Genomic DNA, 21,200 nt, shown 5'->3' with positions numbered 1-21,200 from the left:
TTTTATACTGTGAAGAGAAAAACGAGACATGGAACTCAAAACCTTAAGACTTCAATACAAGAGGGTGGGCCAAGGACACGGTGACAGTTTTATGTTGGGATGGCTGTGTTTGAGTCAAGTTGGAGCCAGGGCAGGGCATGGCCGCCCAGGGCACCTTCACTGAGGGTACCCAGGTAGGCACATGCACCCTTGGCTTGGGATTCCATCAGTCCCTGCTGCTACCACAGCATTTCAAGGCCAGTGGGAAATCACAGAGCAGGGAAAGCACTGCCCTATTAACTGAGAGAAAAACTGGTCAGACTTGATCAAGCAGAACATTAGTGTGTGATGTCAAACTGACCTTCTGTACAGTTTCAAAGAGGCTTCAGGAACAGTTCAGCAAGCTGTCTTCTCTTTATTGGTCTTTGCTGTGGCCAAAAGCATAAAAGCATGGTACCGAGGGCTCGCTGTTGATGCACACAAATGACTGCAGTACCGCCAAGTCTGTATCTATTCAAATATGTTCATTAGGTCTCTGGCTAGCTTTCTTTCAAGGTTCTTACCCCAACCCTAAGTCTTACAGTATTTGCCTTTTGTACTTTTCAGTAAACAATGTTCACATCACTTGTGTCCTCTAGGTTTGTCATTCCCTGTGTACAGAGGGGGAGTGGGGGGTTGGTCAGAAAAGACGTTGCCCTTCTAGATTGTCTGCGTTTTCTGTCCTTGTAAATCTGGGTCACTCAATCTTGGCTTGATCCTGGCTTGATCAGGCCCTGAGAAAAACTGGCTCTTGCATCTCAAACTCAGGTGAGTCTAATTTGTATCAGAAAATCAATTTAATCATTGACAATGAGAAATATAGCAGCCAAGTGGGGCAATATTTGTGTTGGACAGTTTGCGAGTTCTCTTCCCACAAAGGAAACCAAACAAAGATTAGAAGTCTGTTGCTGTGTGAGCATCAGCTACTGGTACAAGCAAGGGTTCTGAGAGAGTTTTATTTACAAACCAATCTACCTAGAATTCCCTGACTTCCTTTCAACATGTACTCCGCTAAAGGCCCAGGGCACACCTCACCTGTTCTTTGAACCTTCTTTTACCTCTGGGTTCTTGGGAAAAATTAATCACTTCCTCGGTCAGGCTACCATAACTTTCATACCTCTATTATAAGACCAATCAACTTGTATTGGTATTACTCAGTAATTCTTGATACATCTGTCTCCTCTGCTGTTTCCATCGTCGGGACAGGGCCTCTCTCATCCACTTTGTTGCTCAATGCCTAGCACATAATAAGTGCTCAGTTGAGGGTTGCTAAACGAATGAGCTATTTCTCCATCTACCCTAATGGCCTTTCTAAATCAGTTTTTATCAAATAGAGGTAGGTAGATACTAAGAGAGAGAGAGCGAGAGAGACAGAGAGAATCCTATTCCCTAACTGTGAGAGACCTGTCCAAACACCATACCGTGGAGAACCCATAAAAGCTAGTCTTAGGCAATACTCAGTGCATTATGTTTTCACCCAGACTGATCTGCTTATCTGATCCTTCTATTATTATTCCCTGGCCTCCCTGTAGGCCCTGACTTATATATGCCTTAATCTGCCTCTTTATTTTAGTGAACAGTTTGACCCCTTCCACAAGCATATTGATTTGGATTCTCCTAACTCCTGTTTACCTGCCCCAGAAATGCTGAATCAGAATCTGAATTTTAACATGACCCGCAAGTGATTTGTAGGCATCATGAACATTGGAGAAGCTCTGCTTTAAGTCTTTAGGAGGCCTACCGCTCCTGGCTGCATGGTTTTCCTTTCTAGCTTGTCCTCTGTCTTTCTTCAGACATCAACACCCATTGTATTAGTTATCTATGGTTGCATATAAAATCACCTCAACTTATCGCCTTAAAACAATACTTATTATCTTACAGTTTCTGTGCATCAGGAATCTGGGCAAAACTTTTTTTTTTTTTTTTTTAAAGAGAAAGATAGAGAGAGATCAGGGGATGGGGGAGCAGAGGCAGAGGGAGAGAGAGAATCCCAAGCAGGCTTCATGCCCAGCACAGGGCCCGACTCGGGGCTCGATCTTACAACCCTGAGGTCATGACACAAGTGGAAATCTAGAATGGGATGCTTAATCGGCTGAGCCACCCAGGTGCCCCTGGGTAGGACTTATCTGGATCCTCTGCTCAGGGACTCTTACAGGGTGCAATGAGGTGTCAGCTGTCAGCTGGACTTTAGTCATCTAAGGCTTAGCTGGGGAGGAGTCACTCCAAGCTCACTCGTGTGGTTGTTGGTAGGACTCATGTCTTCATGGGCTGTTGGATAGAAGGCTTCCCGAGTTCCTTGCCTGGTTGGTCTCTCCACTGGGTGGCCCACAACATGGCAGCTGGCTTCATATAGAACAAACAGATAAAAAAGCAAGAGAGGGCAGGTGAGATGGAAGCCAGTCTTTTTGTAACCTAATCTCAGAAGTGACAGCCCATTTTTTTTTCCTTATTTTATTTGTTAAAAGTAAGTCAGTAAAGGCGCTCTGGGGTGCCTTGGTTGGTTAAGCGTCTGCCTTCAGCTTGGGTCATGATCTCAGGGTCCTGGGATCGAGCCTGGTGTCAGGCTCCCTGCTTGGTGGGGAGTTGGCTTCTACTTCTCCCTGTACTCCTCGGCCTCGCTGGTGCTGTCTCTCCCTCTTGCTCTGTGCATCTCTCTCTCAAATAAATAAATAAAATCTTAAAAAAAAAAAAAAAGTAAGTCAGTAGGTCCAGTCTATAACAAAGGGAGAGAATTAGACCAGGGTGTGAGTAATGGGAGGGGGGATCTTCAGGGGCTGTCTCAGAGGCTGCCTACTACATCCATGTTCATTTTCATCTAATAACTTGGCCGACTAGTTTCTACTTCAGTTACACATCTGGATGGTCACACATGGCACCTCAACACCACTTGGAATTTTATAATCTCCAAACTCTCACCGTCTGTGTTTCCTGTCTTGACTACAACTTTTCATTCCCTCTGCTTGTCCCACATCTTCACTCCTATTACACCATCCTTGACAGCAAACATGACGTCCTATCCCTTCCAGCCTTTCTTGTCCTAGTGTGCTAACCCTCTTCCAGTCTTACTCAAAGCTCCATCCAGGGGGCTTCCTATGAGCAGCTAGTTGGGTATGGCCTTCCTAAAAACCTAGAAACACCCACAGTCACCTATTTGATTTGTGGGATTGTCCCACTTTCCCTTCCTCCACTTTAGGGCAAATCTAGTATTCTCTGCTCTTTCTTCCATTCCCCGGTTGATGAACATGCCTGAAGGAAATCATAAAACCACGCTGATTTGCTTCACTTATAAATGGATGCTCTCTAACTTCACAAGAGAGGTAACACCTCTCTTCGGGAATATATCTCTTCAGAATTTATCCAACATCATTTCCAGAACTTTCTCATTCTCCTCAAGTCCCCATGGCTACCTTCACTATCCTTGGTCTGTCCTTGGTCTATCCTTAGCTTTCCTCCAGGGGAAGCCTGTTCCCATTTGGCTGTCTCCACTTTAGCATGCTCTCACCTCTTCACTCATTATTTTTTGTCCTTGTCTCAGAGGAATAGGTGCTGGTTTTCCTTTCTGGGTTCCAACTCTTCACATGTCCTTACAATCTATTCTGCCCCACTTCTTGACTTCACTACAGCTCCTCCCTCTCTCTCTGTATTGCCTTCTTCCCTTCAGCTTACAAATATGTCCACAGTAAAAGTAACCTTGACTCAGTTCCTGCCTCAAGCTATGAGTTCATCACTTTCTTAATTTCTACCACTAAGTTTATTTTTAGTTTTATTATAATATTCAAATATAAAGGAAAGTAAAGGGGTGCTTGGCTGGCTCAGTCAGTACAGCATGCAACTCTTGATCTCGAGGTTGTAAGTTCAAGCCCCATGTTGCGCGTAGAGATTACTTAAAAAAAAAAAAAAAAGAAAAAGGAAAGTAGAACACCATAATAGCTACCAATATACTTGCTCCTTGATTGAACAATTGGCCATTTCTTCTTCATCTTTCTTTTCATGAAGTATTTTAAATTAGAGACATCATGACATTTCACTCCTAAATACTTTAAAATGCATCTCTTAAAAACAATATCATTATCATAATTAACAAAACTAATAATAATACCTTCATATTATGTAAGGGACCATATTCATATTTTCTCAATGGTTTCAAAAAGTGTGTTTTTCAAGCCAGGATTCAAATAAAAACCATATGTTGCTCAGGTTGTTGTATGGTTTAATTTTTTTTTTTTTTTATGTCAACGGTGCTCCCCTCCCTCTTTTTTATGTCACTGAATTGTTGAATTGGGCCCATTGTCGCTAGCTTTGTCCCATCTTCTGGATTGGTCTGATTGTTTCTTTTTTGGTGTCATTTAACATGTTCATTTACCCCTAAATTTCCTGTAAACCGGAGATGAAATATAAAGGCTGATTTCAATTCAAGTTAAATATTTTTGTCAGGAAAATTCGTAGCTGGTGTTATGTACTTTATATTACATCACATTTTAGGCACATTACTGCTGATTGTCCACTTTTAGTGATGCTAACATTTATTACTGGGTTAGGGAGGCAACAGCCAGATCTCCCCTCAGTTAAATTACATTTTTTTCACTTGCAATCAGCAAATAATCCATGGAGTGATATTTTAGTACCATTTTGGCACCTCTTCAGATTGTAAACATCCTTTATTCTGTAAGAATGAGTATTATCAGTCATGGTTCATTAGAGGAAACAGAAGCCAATCTGGATTTTTTTTTTTTTTCCATCAGAGAGATATCTAATTCAACTAATAAGGAGCTTCCAAATTCACTGGAAGAGCTTGGAAAGAAGGCAAGGCTAGGCTTCCAGGGGGTGAAACAGACTAAATTTAGTACTGTGTCCCAAGGCTCATGAAGCCACCATTGCCATGCTGCAGCTGTATCTCCACATTCTCAAATCTAGGACCTAGAATTTAGCAGAAAAACTCATTGTCTCCATATCCATGCTGTCCAGAAGCAACGGTCAAAGGAACAAGAAGATGGCCTGCCCCTAATTTCTACCTTCCAGATCTAATATAAGTACATTTCATTTTTGGAACCTAATTCATATCCTGAAAACTAACATATAACACAGTCTCCTTTTTTTTTTATTAACTTTCCAACCAGCCTCTGTACACCATAAGCATTAGAGTAGTTGTTGGTCAAGATAATCCATGACATCTACCACAGTAGGGCAAGGGCAGTAAAAGGGCATATACCTGAGACTTCTAAGATTCTGTGGCGGGAATAAGGATCTTTCTCCTAGGCTCCCTGCTCTGCAGGCACATTGCAGAATGGAGAAGGTAAAACCCAACGGTTACTACTTCTCCATATGCTTTTCATTTCTGAAGATTATGTTGATATCTCTCATCTACTCTTGCCTCATTTTACATTCTGTTGTACTTGATGGTTGTAATTTTTAAGCTCTCAATTTTATAAGAGTTTTGGGAGAAAAAGAAATAGCAACCTTTTCAGATCTACTAGATGATTGCCAAACTGTTCCACAGACATGTGTGAGTGATAGGATATCCTCCCATGTCCTTGTGTGGAGGATTTGTGAGATATACCAGCATACCAGAGTGCAGGTATTAATAATTTAAAAAAATTCCCCTAAGTAATTCTAATAAGCCCCACCAATACCACCATTTTTGTATTACTTAACTCATTTCTATATACAACATTACTCTAAAACTTAATGGCAGGTAACAATAAACATTATCTCACAAACAAATATTATCTCACAGTTTCTGTGGGTCAGGAATCTAGTCTTTGTGTTCTTGTTTGGCTATAGTTCACTCATTTTCATTGCTATAAAATGCTCCATTGTTTGCATGTACCAAATTTATGTATTTATTAGAAGAATGGATTAGAAGAACTAATGGACATTTGAACTTCTAGTTTAGGGCTATTATTAACAATGCTGACATGAAGACTCTCTTACATGTTGCTCATAAAAAGACTTGTTAGCACATACTTCTTGGGTTTATATCTAGCCATGGAATTGCTGGGTAAAGGGTATGTGTACTGCCAGTATTTACTAGATATTTCACATCTCCAAAGTTGTGTATTGCCAGTATTTACTAGATAGTTCACATCTCCAAAGTTGTACCAGCAGGTGTGTGAGAGTTACTGATGCTCCCTATCCTTGCCAATGCGTGGTATTGTAAGACTTCTAAAATTTTTGGCAGTCTGATGGTTATGAAAAGATATCTCACCCTGCTTAATTCACTGATCACTTGAGGTTGAGTCCTGTTTCTTATGTTTACTGATTATGTGTTTCTTCTGTGAGGTCATTATTCATATCCTCAGTTAATGTTTCAGCTGGTTGTTTTTTGTGGGTTGTTGTTTTGTTTTTTGAGAAAGAGAGAGAGAGAGAATGAGAGCAGGGGGAGAGGCAGAGGGAGACAGAGAGGGAGAGAGAGAATCCTGAGCAGGCTCCATATCCAGCATGGAGCCCCATGCGGGGCTCGATCTCATGACCCTGAGATCATGACCTGAGCTGAAATCAAGAGCTGGATGCCTAACTGACTGAGCCACCCAGGCACCCTTCAGTTGGTTATTTTTATGTTTCCTTGGACATGTAGGAGCACTTATATATTATGCATATTACCTTTTGTTAGTTACACTGATTCTCTCAACAAATATTTACTGAGCACTTAGTGCACTTAGAGGATACAGCAGTGAACAAGACAGAAAAAAAACCCTCTTAGTTCATGAGGCATACATTCTAGTATAGGGAGAGAAACAATAAACATAATAGATAAGTGAAGTTTATGTATATTGGATTTTACATACCCTGGGATAAATGCTATAGGCAGAAATAAAGCAGGGAAGGGGGATAGGGAGTTCTGGGGAAGGACTACAACTTAAAATAGGGAGGTCAAGGAACGCTTCACTGAAAGACCGACATTTGAGTCAAACCTGAGGAAGGTGGGGGAAACAGGCCCCGGGGATATTTGGTGGAAAAACATCTTAGAAAAACAAATGCAAGGGCCCTGGAGTTGGAGCATAAATGATTGGTGCAGGGAACAGCAAGGAGGCCAGTGGGGCCAAAAATGAGTCACAAAGAGTTGAGATTGGAGCAGTAAGGTGGCGAAGGTGTATGTGCAGCATGTAAAAGATGTTGTGGACCATTACAAGGACTTGACTTTTACTCTCAGTGAGGTGATAAGCCATTTGAGGAAAGGAAAGATTTGAGCAAAAAAGTGACCCAATCTGATTACTGTTTGTTTGGTTAAAGATTTTATTTCTTTTAAGTACTCTACACCCAATGTGGGGCTCAAACTCACAACCCTGAGATCAAGATTGCATGCTCTACCAACAGAGCCAGCCAGGTGCCCTGACTTATTGGTTTAAAAGGCCCACTGTGGGGCACAAGAGCAGAAGAAAAGTGAGTAGCTTTCACAATAATCCAGGTGGAAGATCATGGACTGAGGTGTTACTGAGGTGGTAAAAAGTGATTAGAAAAAATTAGAAGATAACTTATGAGCAACTGTGACCCAGCTGAGGTTGGGTAGTATTTGTTGGGTAGTTATTAATTTTTGTTTTTCTATTCTAGAAGAACTTTCTCTAGTGATGCTTAGGACCAGAGACTGTGGATGGAGAAAGCAAAAGTCACCAACCCTTCGGTGGGGATTGGTATGATGATAACAGTAAACAGGCAAAAATGGTAATAGAATGGGCTAAGGTGGTATCAGTAAAGGTAGTAAGAAGTTTTCAGAATCTAGATTTATCCTGAAAGTAGGACTAACAGGATTTGTTGTTATATTGGGCATGGAATAAAAGCAAAAGTGAGAAATCAGGGATGACTTTAGGTTTGTTCTGTTTTGTTTTCTTATTTTTTTTTTTTATCATAGAAGGTTGGAGTTTTTATTACTTAATAATGAAAAAACTTCAAGAAGATCAGATTTGGTAGAGAAGATTAGGAGCTCATTTTTGGACCTCTTGTGGTTGAATTGCCTTATAGACATTCAAGTGGAGGTGCCCAGTTGGCAACTGGACATATGAAACAGGCATTCAGGAGAATTTAAAGGGAGTTTTACTAGTCAACATTGTTGAAGTAACAAGCCACCCCCAAATCTCAGTGGATTAGAGTAACATTTATTTCTTCCTTTTGTTACATATGGGTGGCAAATTGATTATGACTCTACTCTAGGCTGTGAGCCAGCTATGTCTGATTCAAGTGTATTCTAATTTGAGCCCTAAGCTGAAGGAACAGCCACTATCTGGCACATGGTACACTCATGGCAAAGGGCAGAAGCAAGAGAGGCCAACCTAAACAATGCAATCCAATTTAAAGCTTCTCTTTGTACATGGCATACACCACATGCTTACATTCTATTTCATTCATTGGCCAAAGAAAGTCACGTAGCCCAGCCTTGCAATGTGACAAAGATGTATATTGTGCACTGAAGAGGCATTTTGAGACAAATCCAAAAATGTGGATGTACAATCTTTATAGAAGGGAGGGAGCAAATTGTTGTAAAACATGGTTCAAACTACCATAAAGTGAGTATAGACATCGGAGAGAAGAAATCCAAAGGCTGAGCTATTTCAATGTTCAGAGGTCACGGAGATAAGGTAAAACCAACAAAAGAGTCTGAGAAGGAGCAAATAGTAAGGTAGGGAGAAAACCATGTTGGAAGTCAAGTAAAGAAAGAGTCTCACAAAGGAAGGAGGAATCATCTTGGTCACACACATTGCTAATAAACAAGCAAGATGAGGACTGATATTGACCAATAAATTTAGCCACATGGAAATCTTTGGTGATCTTGACATGAGAATTGATGATACAGTATAGGGGCAAAAACCTGATCAGTGTGGGTTCAAGAGAGAGTGGGAGGAGAGAAGTTAGAGTAGTGGGTACAGGTGGACTACTCTTTCAAGGATTTTTGCTTAAAGGGGAAAGAAGGAAATGAAGGAGTAATGGGTGGGAAAATTGAGGTCAGTGGAGTTTTTTTTAAGATGGGATAAATAAAACCATAGTTTCATGATGATAAGATCCTGTAGAGAGGGAAAAAGTGATAATGCCAGAGAGAAAGTAGACAACTGGTATACTGAGATCCCTAAAGAGGCTGGAGGGGGTGAGGTCTAGTGTAGAGTAGAGGACTGGTCTTCATGAGAACCATAGACACAGTCTGTTCATAGCAACAGGTGACAACGCAGAGCAAATGGACACAAGTGCAGGTAGGTGAGTAGGTGTGATGGTGGAACAGATGGTAATTCTTTTCTTATTGCTTCTGTTTCTCAGCTAAATAAAATGCACATCATCAGCTGAGAGTGAGAATAGGGAGAAGTTGTCAGAGGTTTGAAAATGAGAAGAAAGTATAAGTAGTCTAAGAGAACGGGAGACTGAATGCACTAGTGAACAGTAATGATTGGTAGGTAGCATTAAGGGCCTACTTGAGGTTAGTGATAACTGTGTGGGTTTTATTTTGTTTTGTTTTTTTCTCCACCCACAGTTGGCAGCAGAGGTGTGGGTGCAGAGTTAAGTAGAGAATTACATTTATCCAGATAAGAAACAGGCAGAAAGTTAGATTTACCTAGAATTTATCATGTTAAAAAAAAAGTAAGAGGGACAAGGTAGTTTAAGATGTACACAAGGGGAGGTACATAATGGTTGATCATGGGATTTAAATTGGATAATAATGGAAGTAGAACATGGCACAGGGTAAGGAACAATAAAATGGTGGAAGATTTAATAGATTATAGGTCCAAATATATTTGACAAATTGTTGGAGTCAGAGATAAGCTCAAAGAGTAGAAGGCCTTGGTCAGAGAGTGTGATGCTTGATACTGGCATTATGGAGGAGTTGTCGTTATGGGTGACAAGAAGATCTAGAGCAGTGCTGTTCAACAGAACTTCCTGCGATGATGGGACTCTTCCATGTCCATTGTCTAATATGGTTGCTACTCACGGCTACCGATCACTGAAAATGGGCCAACTGAGGAAATGAAATTTAAATTGTATTTAAGTTTAATAAGTTTAAAATTAAAAGCAACATGAAGTGAGTAGCTACCAGATTGAGCAGTGCAGTTCTAGAGATTTGGCCATGTTAGTGAGCAGCTAAGTTGGAAGACAACAGTCCTGGAGAAGAGGAGGCCAGATACTTAGGGGCTAGATTACTGAAAGGACCATATCAGGAAATGGATATTGAAACCACCGAGAATTATGACACGAATAGTGTTGGGATGACAGCGAACTGCCGGCTAAAACCTTCAAGGAACGACAGGTGTCTCAGGATAGGAGGATGAGGGTAACAAGGAGCAACGTGAACGGCATAGTCACATGACATGTTAATTAAAACAGAGGGTTTTAGGAAGGAAGGAGTGAAGGAGAAAGGTTTAATCAGCAATGCAAGGAGGACACTTACCCCTTTGTCTACATCCAGTGGTATAATATAGGCTTTGAAAATATGTTCTTTCATTGCAAAGAAAAGTTTCTGGATTGTCTTATCACTTATTTATGGTGTCTTTGGTTGAATAAAGTTTTCCTTCTTAAATTTGGAAAATGTATTCACTTTTTAAATGATTCTCATTTTAACCTAAATTAAGAAATCCTCCCCTACCCCAAGGTCATAAATATATTATCTAAAATTTTCTTTTAAAAGTGTTATAGATTTGCTTTTCACATTTAAGTTTTTAATTCCTCTTAAGTTTATATTTATGTGTGGTATGAGATAGAAAACAAATTTAATTTTTTCCATATAATCTATTTTCTGAAGTACAACCTCACGAAGTTCACTCTTTCTGACGGTGTTACCACCATCATATTAATTCTGTAATAGCTCTTAAAATTAGATCTCTATCCCAGATGATGTACATTTTAATATAATGTGTTAATTGTAGATGTATGCTGCTTAGTACTCTGTGTGTGTGTGTGTGTATTTTAATTCTACAATTACTTGGCTGTTATTTCTTCAAATATTGTTTTTCCAGCATCCCTCCATTCTTTTGGAATTTGTATTGAATGTAGGCTGGAGCTTCTCAATCTGTTTTTCGTTTCCTGAATAACTGCTTTTTCTTTAGCTAGCTAGCTAGCTCTTTGGCTGTCTGTGCTGTGTTCTAGGTAGATCTCTCAGCACCGTCTTCCAATTCAGTAAAGTCACTCTTCAAATGTATCTAGTCTGGAGTTCAACTCATCTGTTAAGTTTGTAATGGCTATAAAAATATGTAAATTCTAATCATCTTTGTTCCTTTTTTATATCCAGATGTTTTTTATTTTCTATATACTCACTTTTTACAAATTATTATTAATATTAATAGAAGTTGTTCCTTGGCTTACATTTTTTAACATCCTAAAAACATTTATTTAAAAATAATTGTCAGGGGCGCCTGGGTGGCTCAGTCGGTTAAGTGTCTGCCTTTGCTCAGGTCATGATCCGGGAGTCCCGGCATAGAGCCCCGCATCGGGCTCCCCGCTCAGCGGGGAGGCTGCTTCTCCCTCTGCCACTCCCCCTGCTCGTGCTCCTACTTTGATATGCCCTATTTTGATACAGTTTTGAAGGAGGCCTCTAACTCGTCCTCCAAAGATCTAACCATTTGTCCTCAAATCATTTAACAAATTATTTATTGAATTGCCAGTTTCTACACTTGCTATTTTTTTAAATAGTCTCCAAGTCTGTCTTATTCTTCTTTCTTTTTTTTTTTTTGTCTTAGTCTTAGTCTTTGTATTCCCATTGTTACTGCCCTCGTTTCAGTCACTGTCATCCTGTAGACTTTTACCTAGATTGCTGTCTAGCGCCCTAACCCTTGTTGGTCTTACATTCCTTAAACATGCTGTGGTCGAAATAACCTTTGTGTGACAGAAAATTGATCATGTTACTCCCTGCATGAAACCTTCCACTGACCATCTCACTCCCTCAACACGTAGTAAAAACCATTTAATGGGGTTTACCCTTATGTCACCTTATTTCTGTAGCTTCATCTCTTGCCATTCATTCTCTTCACCCTCATCTCTACTGTCCACCCCTAAGGCATTTAGCCTCCTGAATATGCCACGGTCTGCCTCCTTTCTAGGCACATGTTATTCTTGGCCTCTGCCCTACCCCACTGTATCTTTGTTGACTAACTCATCTGTCCAGCAGGTTTACTATGATGTCACAACCTCCAATAAGCCTTTTGTGATTGGCCTTGAGCCCAGATTAGGGGCCTCTCGCATATGAGACTTTCCCTATTACAGTACTACCCAGGCAGAATTGCAATTGCTTATTTGCTTCCCATCTAGACTGTAAGCCAGTTGGAGAAATTTTGTGTTCTGCTTCTGAAACCTTTGCATCTAATACATAGTGAATTTCTACAAGTTGTTTTTGAATTTGATAAAAAGTTATCAACTACAGGGGCACTGGGGTGGCTCAGTCGGTTGTGTCTGCCTTTGGCTCAGGTCATGATCCCAGGGTTCTGGGATGAAACCCCACATCAGGCTCCTTGCTCAGCGGGGAGCCTGCTTCTCCCTCTCTTCCCCGCTCATGCTCTCTCTCCCTGTCTCTGTCTCTCTCTCAATAAAATAAAATACAATAAAAATTTATCAACTACATGGTATATAGCAGCCACCATGCTGAGCTATGAGAATGGAAGAGAAAACAGGAACGACAAGATCACTCCCCTCATACAGCTTATACTCTAGTGAGAGAGACTGGCCATAAAACAAAAAAATAAAATAAAAAATCAATTGCAACTGGTGTTAGGAAGAATATAAACAGTTGGCTGTGATAGGGACTAATAGAGGGTCCTACTTAGATAGGATGGCCAAGAAATTCTGCTTTGAGGAACTGGCATTTAAGCTAAGAACTAAGGAATGAGAAGGGGACAATCATGTGAAAAGCTGAAAGTAGAGCATAGCAAGCAGAGGAAGGGCAAGTGCAAAAACCTGGAAACAGGTAAGAGCTTGGTGTGTTCTAGGAACTCTGACTGCGGAGTTGTAACTGCTGGGATAGAGTGCATGGTATGAAGTCAGAGGCCTGAGGCAGGTAGCCGGATCACGCAGGGGCTCTTTACCGCAGCCAGACGCTTGGATTTGTTCTAACAGGCCGGAAAATCCTAGAAGGGTTTTAAGGGTTTGAGGAGGAGAAAGGCAAGCTTCAATTACATTTTAAGAGTTCGCTCTGGCTGTTTTGATAATAGAACGTACGGAGATCCCCATGGATATATGAGGGACTAGTTAGACAGCTAGTGCAGTAATCTAGGAGAGGGGGCGTGGTAGCTTAAACTAGCATGGTCACAAGTAGGGATGGAGACAAGTGAATTAATTCAAGGTATATTTTGGAAGTAGAACAATTTGAACTTGCTGGTGGAGAGACTATGAAGGGTAAGGGAAAGGGAGGAGGCTAGGATACCTCCCACACTTCTGACTTCAGTGACTGAGTGAATGACCAGTGTTGTTATTTATAGAGTTGGGACAATGGGGAGGAACGGCTTGGGGAGAACACAGGGAAATTAAATATTCTATTTTGACTATGTTAAGTTTGAAATGTTTGTGAAACAACCAAGTAGAGAAGTCATATTAGCAGTTTGAAAATGTTGAATACATTGAATATCTGGAGCTTAGGTGAAAGGTCTAATTTTGACGTAGGCTTCAGCATGAAGCCTTAGGAAATGGATGAGCTCCCCCAAGAACAAAGGCCATGTGGAGAAGAGAAGGTACTGTTTAGACACTAGAACAGTTACCAGAGTGTCTCTTCTCCCCCACCTTGTCATTGGACTGAGCTAGGAAATAAATCTATGCATATACATATGCACATAAATATGTATTCACATACATCCACTTGTATACATATATAAAAACCACATTCAATCGGAGGGGCAGATGAACCATGAGAGATGATGGACTCTGAAAAACAAACTGAGGGTTCTAGAGGGGAAGGGGGTAGGAGGATGTGTTAGCCTGGTGATGGGTATTAAAGAGGGCATGTTCTGCATGGAGCACTGGGTGTTATGCAGAAACAATGAATCATGGAACACTACATCAAAAACTAATGATGTAATGTACGGTGATTAACATAACAATAAAAATTTTAAAAAACCACCCACATTCACATCCATTTTTATTTCTGTGTCTGTCTACCTATATTGAAAACTGTGAGTTCACACTGCCATGTTCCATTTCAATCCAGTACTACGGGGCTCATTCTCCTATCACTATTTATAACACTCTTCTCTCACAGTGAGAAACTTGCCTGTCATTATCCTCAGGATTCTACTGATTTACTTGATCTCCCCGTGTGTAGCTAATCTCCTGACACCTTTAGGCTGCCACCATGCTAGAATACCCTCCCTGAGCAGGCCCTGTCCCTCATGAGGCTCTTCTGCCCAGGAAGAAAGTTCATTTTTTTTAAAATTCAGGTTCTGCATGTCTTATTATGTACAGCCTTTGGTACTTTATTTGTTTTTGTTGGTTTTTTGAAAAGGCACTTTTAAAGAGTTACATTTTCTGATTATTGCTTATATTTGAAAAGGCTACAATATGTGATTTCATTTTTCCTATTTGCCAGTTTGAAATGAAAACATTGTTTCTATTTCATTGCTTTTATTGGTTATTAGTAACACTGAACATTTTTCAAATGTTTATTGGCCATTTAAATTTATGTTTCTGTGAATTGTATGGATCCTTTGTTTACTCTATGGGCATTTTTGCACTTTTTTTTTTTTGGCTTAATTTTTCCCAGGTATTTTATTCTTCCTGATACAAATGCAAATGGGATTGTTTTCTTAATTTCTCTTTCTGTTACTTCATTATGTGTGTATAGAAATCTAACAGATTTCTGTTTATTAATTGTATCCTGAAACTTTACTGAATTCATTTAATTAGTTCTGATAGTTTTTTGGTGGAGTCTTTGGGGTTTTCTATATAGTACCATGTCATATGCAAATAGTGACAGTTTGACTTCTTCCCTACCAATTTGGAAGCCTTTTATTTCTTTTTCTTGTCTGATCGCTCTGGCTAGGACTTCCAGCACTATGTTGAATAAAAGTGGTGAGAGTGGCCATCCTTGTCGTGGTCTTGATCTTAGAGGAAAAGCTTTCAGGTTTTCCTCATGGAGTGTGATATTAGCTGTGGGAGTGTTTTTCTTCTTTTAAATCAGCTTTCCTGAGTTCTTTATCAATTCAGGAGAATATTAATCCTTTACCTATCTAAGTTGTCACCAATATTTCCCCCCAGTTTTTTATTTGTCATTTAAATGTATCTTATTTGGATTTTTGACATGTGGAATTTTTCTTTTTTTGTAGTTAAATTTACTGTTCTTTAGTGGCTCCTCCTCCCCTTAGTTTTAAGTTTAGAAAGAGACCTCCCCTATCCAGGATTTAATAACCGTATGTCCCCCAACCCTTCTCCTTCCTCCTCCCTCTCTTTCTCCTCTGTCTCTTCCTTCTTTTTCATAAAGCTGCCTTAAGGCCAGCTTTAAGTTAAACGAGCCACTAAGCCAGCCCAAATCGCTTTGGTCTCTTGTGTGTGTGTGGGGGGGTCTTGTAGACCAAAAAAACCGTGGAACTGGGATGGATTTCTCTACAACACAACCCTCTCCCTTTCCCTCCTACATAAGCAGTTCAGTGTTGAGCTCCCTAATAAGTGTATGTACATCTGACAATTCATAAACTGCTGCAGTGAAAGGTGGCCTTTAAATATTCTGTATATAAATTTAGCCATTTATACAGAGAGAATGAAAAAAATATGGCCTGATTCTGATCAGATGCTGCTTGTTTCTCCTTACACCATGGGGTTCTGTTCTATGTCATTTCCTTTGAAGTCAGTGGGAGCTCTGTGCGGGACGGCACTGTGAACACCGGGCTCTATACATGAAGGTGAGAACTGCCATTACGATAAACTATTCGGCAGTGTGGTGGAGGGAACATTGGTTCAACACACTTGGTGGCTACCCTGCAGATCCCACTGTCTGTGAGAGCTTTGTTCAACTGGAGCAAACAAGAACTTTTTGAATTTTGACATACAAGGGCTCATTCAGCAGAGCATCCCCTGTTATGAGAGGAAGCACAGTGCTGGGCAGACATTGCAGTTTTTAGCCAGCACACTGAGGGCATTTCTCTCACATTCTCTCCATCTGTAAAGAGACTGTTTTCAAGACCCCAAAATGGTTTTCTATAGATTGGAGAGATGTATAAATATTTTTTACATGTTTGTACTCACGTATAACGAGGGGCAGACTACAGTCATATCAAAGTCGCCAGGCTTTTCAATGTGGAAAGAAAGAATTCTTTGCGAATTTTAGCTGAGCGTGTTATTGGTTGAAAAGCAGAGCTTACAATAGAGGCAGTGAAACTTTGATTTCTGGAGATGATATTGGAAATAAAGAATCATGTACATTTGCTTGCTGTCTCAGGAGGATTATTTTGTTAGTTAGCCCACAGAAACTCTCTCCCCCCTGCCCCTCCGCTTTCACAATGAGTAATGTACCATTTTTTTAGGAAGCCAAATCAAATGATAGATTCAGGTTATTGTTCTATAGACATCCGAATGAATAGAGGGCAAAGAACAAATTGCCCAAACCGATGGGTGATTTTTTTTCACCCACCCCATCCCCTGGCTTTGAAATAGTGGTATTCCCTTACTGATGCCTTCGTCATATCATTCTGCTCCTGTCTCCAGGCCCTTGCTTAGGCTATAGCATACAAGGCCACTCCCTTCCAAGGACCCCTCTCAGAGCAGGACACCAGCATTTTGTATTTGTAACATCTCTTATTGGATAGCATCGGAGTGGAGCAGGCATATTTTATTTACGATTTCAAATTCTTTTTCAGAAAACTTGTATCCACCCCTGAATATAGAATACCCTTTCTTTCCACAGGCCATCAGGTGGTTAGCATGTAGACAATATTTAAATTCCTGGGACTGGGTGACATCGCCAAGGGAGGAAATAAGTGTAGATGGGGAAGAAGAGAGAACTGAGTTCTGGGTCACTCCAAATTCAGGGGACTGAGAAGAGAAAATATATCTGGGAGACCACCCCATAATAGTACACGAGGAACAACATCATTCTTTGAAACAATAGTTATGCTGTAATATAACAAACTAGACAGTGAATATGCCTTAATTTATATAAGCTATCCTCTACCAATAGCTTCTTAACTGTTCCTCCCACTCTCAGCTTATCCTTTACTCCAGTCTTCTCTTCATATTCCTTTAGGTTAACCTCGGATGAATTTTAGTTTTTTGTAACCAGATGAAAAATGGGAAATTGAGGAAGTACAATATATTACATTTATATGATGAAATACAGTGCAGCTGTGATTTTTAATAAGAAAGTACTCACAAAATCATGTTAAGAAAGAATAATCCCAATTTATACATAAACATGCACACGTACACACACAAATATAAGACCAGAAAAAAATGCTATATGTGATCCCATCAAAAGTGTAACATATTTCTGGGTGGTGGTTTTCCAGGTGACTTTTATTTTATTTCTTAGGCTTTTCTGTGTGTGTGTGGCTTGCAAATGTCTCTCATTAAAAAATAAAAAAGTTGTTGTTGGTTTTTTTTTTAAGTGTACATTAATTATGTTGCTTCATAGTAGGGAAACCAGCTTTGATTCTTTACTGCCTGAAAAGATAATGCCCACATATCTTAATTTAGTTGTCAGCACCCTTCAGACTACAGGCCCAACCTGCTTACCCAAACGCTTTGTTTCAGTTAAAGGGATCTGCTCAAGGTCTTCTGAATGTGCTCTGTGCTTTTCTACTATTATGTCTTTTTGAAAGCTGGGATCCTTTTTATTTCCTTCTTTTCCCTATAATTTCTACAAATCCTTTAAGACACTACTTAAGTCCCACCTCTTACTTGGTCCTAAGACTGTGCATGAAGGAGGAGGTCTCCAAAGATAAGAGGTTCTGTTATTCATTTAGCATTTACCACACAGCATGTTTTGCACTGTTGTGGTTCCTCCTCTATGAGTCCATAACTTCTCTCTCCAACTGGCCTTTTGATTCTTAGAGGGCAGATTTTGTGACTAGAATTCTTAGTGTCCCCATACCCCCCGGGTCTTATACACAGTATGTGTGTAATGAACATTTGTAGTAGTTTCGAGTCGGGGTTATTTCAAGTATATCTATATTATAGATCTATATCTCTATATTTTTGATCTATCTCTTTACATATATGTTTGCATCTTCTAAGTGCGTTGAGCTTATTGAAGGAATAATAACATTTTTTTTAAAGATTTTATTTATTTATTTGAGAGAGAGAGAGCACATGAGAGGGGATAGGGTCAGAGGGAGAAGCAGACTCCCTGCTGAGCAGGGAGCCCGATGCGGGACTCGATCCTGGGACTCCAGGATCATGACCTGAGCCGGAGGCAGTGGCTTAACCAACTGAGCCACCCAGGCGCCCAGGAATAATAACATTTCAGCAGTTAATTTACTATGAGGCAAATATTTTAAATGCATGTAGTTATAAACTACTGCTTAAGCATTCTTCCTTCCTTCACAAAAGGTCATTAATCTTCTCTTCAGGAGCATTCAATTCTTCTTACTGTCTTCTGAAGTACAATGTAGTTTTACTTTTCTTCTTTCTTCCCCTGGTCCCAAATACAGTCTCCACATGTGCTCTACCTTTGTGGGTGAAATGCTTCCTGCCTCAGTAAAATCCAGCTTCTAAACGAATTTCTGTTAGTTTAGAGAGCAACTTGAGGATTTTGCACTTGGCACCGTTTGATTTCCTTGGCGTCTCTCCATAGTCACCATTTAGAAAGCTCCTGGTCTGCAGGATTTCTCTCCATCATACACTCTGAGGAGATTAAAAAAGGATTGTATTACGTTGGCTTGAAAATGTGATGGAAAATGAAATTTGCTTTACCAAGAAAGAAAGCTTTTGAAACTCAAATTGTCCTAATAAGGCCCTTACACAGGGATAGTTCTTGGTGGAGTAAAATGACAGATATGGGAAAAGTTCCTTCTTATTTGGGTTGCCAGTAAGTAAATAGCACAATATTTAAAATCACTCACACAAATAAAGCAAGCTGCAAAACAATATGATTATATTTATGTTTTGTAAAATATAGGTGTTTATATCCTTTATAAAGCAAGCTTTGATTAAGATCTTAAGAAAGGTCCTAAGCACTAAAGAGCTTCTGGTACATATGAAATAATATCCCTATTATTTACTTTAAGATTAAAACAATGCTAAAATTCAACAAGCAGAAGGAAGTCCCAACAAATTCTGATTTTTAAAGATCTATGCATTTGTAAAAATGTCAAGTTCTTTATAAAAAAATTTGGGGGGTCTTGAATTGTTGGTGCCTTAAGTACATACTTTACCTGCCTATTTATTGGGTGATTCTGTTATGTTTACGTGAATGTAAATGCACAGAAAAAGGTCTGGAATGAGAACACCAAATTATTAACAATGGTTCCACCTGCAGAGAGGAGTGGGCTGGGGAATGGGGAGCATTGTACTTTTCCATTTTACTCTATTTTTTCCCCTCATCATCTGTACCCAAAACGTAGTCATTTATTTTATGTACAATTATTAAAACAAACAAACACATTGGGTAAGTAAAATGCCTCACCTTTTCTTTTTTTTCTTTTTAATTTGAGGGTAGTTGACACGCAATGTTACATTCGTTTCAGGTGTACAACATAGTGATTTGATAGGTCTATACATTATGCTATGCTCACCCAAATGTAGCGCCCATCTGTCACCATACAATGCTATTCAGTCTGATTTATCTCACTTAGCTTAATACCCTCTAGTTTCATCCATGTTGTTATAAATGACACAATCTCATTCTTTTTTATAGCTGTGTAATATTCCACTATATAAAAATAAATATATATGTATCTGTTCCACCACGAATTCCTCTCAATCTGTACTTTGCTATCAAATTTTAATATTAAATGCTTATGTTTGATAAATGTTCACATCATCTGGAGGGCAGCTCAGATCATCCTCCAAACTGAATGTACTGATTTTTCTTTCTTTCATTCAGTACCATGGTTAGACGGCTACTCAACATTAGTCCTTAGCGCCGCTACCAGTCAGCGAGCTCTCACGGTCTGCCAGGCACTGTGCACAGCTCTGCACGTACTCACTGATTGAACTCTCACAACAATCCTGTGAGGTGGGCGTTACTATCACTGCCATTTGACAGTGGAAGGAGTAGAGGCTGGAGAGGTTTCACTGTCTCATGCCAGCGGGATCATACAGCTAGCCGGTGAGGCAATTGAGATAGATCTCGGGCAGACCGACTCCACATTCTGCATAGGGAAGAGGAAGGAGGTGGAGCTCAACTGTAGTTTGAGATTTTTATTTTACTTCATAGGTGGCAGGTACACTGTTGCCTAAATGGGAGGTGAATAAGCATCTAGGTCTGGTTGATGTGTTGGTTGACAATTACTATTATTATGAGGATGATTATTATAGTATTTAGTAATTATGCAGTACTTTATACTTCAAAGAACTGTGCTTTATAATCATTTATTAGCTGTGTCTCAGAGCATCTCTAGGGTACAAGATGCACTTATTGCGCATATTTTGCAGAAAGAGAAATTGAGGCAGAGTGAACTGGGCCACAGTTGCATGAGAAACAATGAGGGTGGAATGCGACCTCTTAAGGTCTGGAGACTCACTGAACAGCCCAATCTGGACAACAACAGAAGTTTAATTCTTGAAACCTTTTAAAGGGAGTTCTAATATTTTTTTCTCATATTTACTTAAAAATTAAATGTAAAATATGGTAAAAATTGGTGACCATTCCCTTTTACATCCTCCATTTTTGAAGATTTTGTTTTTTATTTATTTGTCAGAGGGGGCGCATGAGGAGGGGGGAAAGGCAGGCAGAGGGAGAAGCAGGCTCCTAGCTGAGCAAGGAGCCCGATGCGGGACTTGATCCCAGGACCCCCGTATCAGGACCTGAGCCAAACGCAGACGGTTATCTGACTGAGCCACCCAGGCATCCCAGATCCTCCATTTTTGAACTTTTTTTTTCATTTTTGAACTTTTACTGCATTTATGTCAATGTGACATTTTTGCTTGAATTCAAACTTGTTATCTCCCATTTCTCCACACAAGCACAATTTAACTACGGATATTGGTTTCTAGTGTCAATATTATATTGCTTCAAATTGCTTCCATTGTTTTAAAAAGATATCTTTTGTTTGTCACATGCATAGGGCTGTTCATGATAACTTGCAAAAAAACAAATTTTGTGCAATAATTATATTGGAATTAAAGGAAGTCATAGA

The 21,200-nt window shown here is 39.8% G+C and overlaps 1 long non-coding RNA gene across 1 annotated transcript; it reads right to left on the bottom strand.

Moving 5' to 3' along the window:
* Positions 1-394: 394 nt before the first annotated feature.
* Positions 395-12,023, bottom strand: LOC112832188 (uncharacterized). Its single transcript, XR_003210343.2, has 3 exons — positions 11,916-12,023; positions 2,172-2,361; positions 395-489 (listed from the first exon to the last, which is right to left on the bottom strand). It is a non-coding gene; the product is annotated as an uncharacterized lncRNA (long non-coding RNA).
* Between the last annotated feature and the right edge of the window lie 9,177 nt (positions 12,024-21,200).

This window comes from Callorhinus ursinus, unplaced genomic scaffold, assembly GCF_003265705.2.
Source record: "Callorhinus ursinus isolate GAN/ISIS: 27379988/994484 unplaced genomic scaffold, GSC_fseal_2.0 scaffold14, whole genome shotgun sequence".
NCBI classification, from domain to species: domain Eukaryota; kingdom Metazoa; phylum Chordata; class Mammalia; order Carnivora; family Otariidae; genus Callorhinus; species Callorhinus ursinus.
This window is presented reverse-complemented; position numbering and strand designations above follow the sequence as displayed.